The sequence below is a fragment of the Triticum dicoccoides genome, chromosome 4B (assembly GCF_002162155.2).
Source record: "Triticum dicoccoides isolate Atlit2015 ecotype Zavitan chromosome 4B, WEW_v2.0, whole genome shotgun sequence".
In the NCBI taxonomy this organism is placed as follows: Eukaryota; Viridiplantae; Streptophyta; class Magnoliopsida; order Poales; family Poaceae; genus Triticum; species Triticum dicoccoides.
The window spans coordinates 561,509,787-561,512,273 of NC_041387.1; positions in this window are offsets into that span (position 1 = coordinate 561,509,787).

Genomic DNA, 2,487 nt, shown 5'->3' on the forward strand with positions numbered 1-2,487 from the left:
TTTTCAAAGAAGATCTTATCTATTCCATTTCTTTCATGCATATGTAAATCATTCTCATGGTCTAGCAAGTATTGCTCTAAAGGATCAGTAGGTGGCACAACAATAGAAGCAAGACCAATCAATTCATCTTTACTAGGCAATTCTTTTTCATGATGATTTCCACTAAACTTGGAAAAATTAAACTCATGAGACTCATCACCAAAGCTAACACCCACAATTTGTTTCTTGCAATCTATCTTAGCATTTACTATGTTCAAGAAAGGTCTAACAAAGATAATGGGACAGGAGTCATCTTGCGGGGTACCAAGAACAAGAAAATCAGTAGGATATTTTATTTTCCCACACAAGACTTCAACATCTCTAATATCCCACAAGGTGATATGGTGTCTTTATTTGCAAGTTTAATAGTAACATCTATGTCTTCTAACTCGGTAGGTGCTATGGCTTTTATAATTTCTTGATATAGAGTGTAAGGAATAGCACTCACACTAGCACCCATGTCACATAAACCATGATAACAATGATCTCCTATTTTAACTGAAATAATAGGCATGCCAACAACAGATCTATGTTTATCTTTTCCATCAGGTTTAGCAATTCTAGCAGCTTCTTCACAGAAGTAAATAACATGCCCATCCATATCTTGTTCCAAGAGATCTTTAACCATAGCAATGCTAGGTTCTACTTTAATTCGTTCATCAGGTTTAGGTGTACTAACATAGCCTTTGTTAACCAGAGTTGAAACTTTAGCATGTTCTTTTATCCTAACAGGGAAAGGTGGTTTCTCAATATAAGCAAAAGGAACAACTGGATCAACAATATAAAGTATAGTTTCTTCTTTAACTGGTACTGGTTGTTTAATTTCATCTTTAATAGGTGGGTGATATTTAAACCACTTATCTTTAGGAAGTTCAACATGAGTAGCAAATGATTCACAAAAGGAGGCTACTATCTCAGAGTCAAGTCCATATTTAGTGCTAACTTTTGAAAAGCATTGGTATCCATGAAAGATTTAACACAATCATACTTAAGCTTTATACCCGACTTTTTACCTTCGTCAAGTTCCCAATCTTCAGAGTTGCGTTTAATTCTTTCCAAAAGATCCCACCGGAATTCAATAGTTTTCTTCATAAAAGAACCAGCATGGTTTGATCATTACAAGAAAGCCGAGCATAAATTTTTTGAATAATAATTTCTCTTGAGAGCTCATGATTGGGGCATTGAATATAACATTGATTTAAGACTCCCCCAAGCTATAGCGATACTTTATCCTTCACGAGGCCAAAAATTATATATATAATTCCGATCACGATGAACTAGATGCATAGGATTAATTTTTTGATGGAACTCCAATTTCAAATGATTCCAATTCCATGATCCAATATCATTGCATAGCCTATACCATTGCAATGATTTTCCCTTCAAAGATAAAGGGAAAGCCTTTTTCATCACATCATCCCTGGTTAAACCTGCAAGCTTAAACAATACCTAAATTTGTTCCACATGTATCAAGTGCATATCTGGATGTTCAGTTCCATCTCCTACATAAGGATTAGCTAGAAGTTGTTCTATCATACCCAAAGGGATTTCATATTCAATATTTTCAGTAGGTGCAGTAGGTTGAGGGGTAACTAATTGTGGTTCTGGATGAGGTGACGATACCTCGAACAAACCCCTCAAAGGATTGTTTTCCATAGTAACAAGTGACAATAAATTTCAGCACACTATATAAATGTTTCCTTACCGAATTCCACTTACCAAAGGCGCTTCACTCCCCGGCAATGGCGCCAGAAAATAGCCTCGATGTCTGACAAGTATAGGGGATCAATTGTAGCTCTTTTTGATAAGTAAGAGTGTCGAACCCAACGAGGAGCAGAAGGAAATGACAAGTAGTTTTCAGTAAGGTAATGTCTGCAAGTGTTGAAACTGTAAGTAGCGAGTAGTTTGATAGCAAGATAATTTGTAACGAGCAAGTAATGATAGTAACAATAAGTATGCAGCAAGGTAGCCCAATCCTCTTTAGACAAAGGACAGGCCAAAACGGTCTCTTATAACAAGCAAAGCGTTCTTGAGGGTACACGGGAATTTCATCTAGTTACTTTTGTCATGTTGGTTTGATTTGTGTTCGCTACTTTGATAATTTGATATGTGGGTGGATCGATGCTTAGGTGCTGTTCTTACTTGAAAAAACCTCCTACTTATGATTAGCCCCCCTCGCAAGCATCCACAACTACGAGAAAAGTATTAAGAATAAATTCTAACCATAGCATTAAACTCTAGGATCCAAATCGGTCCCTTACAGAATAGTGCATAAATTGGGTTTAAGTTTCTGTCACTCTCACAACCCACCATCTATTTACTACTCCACAATGCATTCCCTTAGGACCAAATATGGTGAAGTGTCATGTAGTCAATGTTCACATGACACCACTAAGGGAATCACAACATACATACTATCAAAATATCAAACAAATATCAAATTCACAT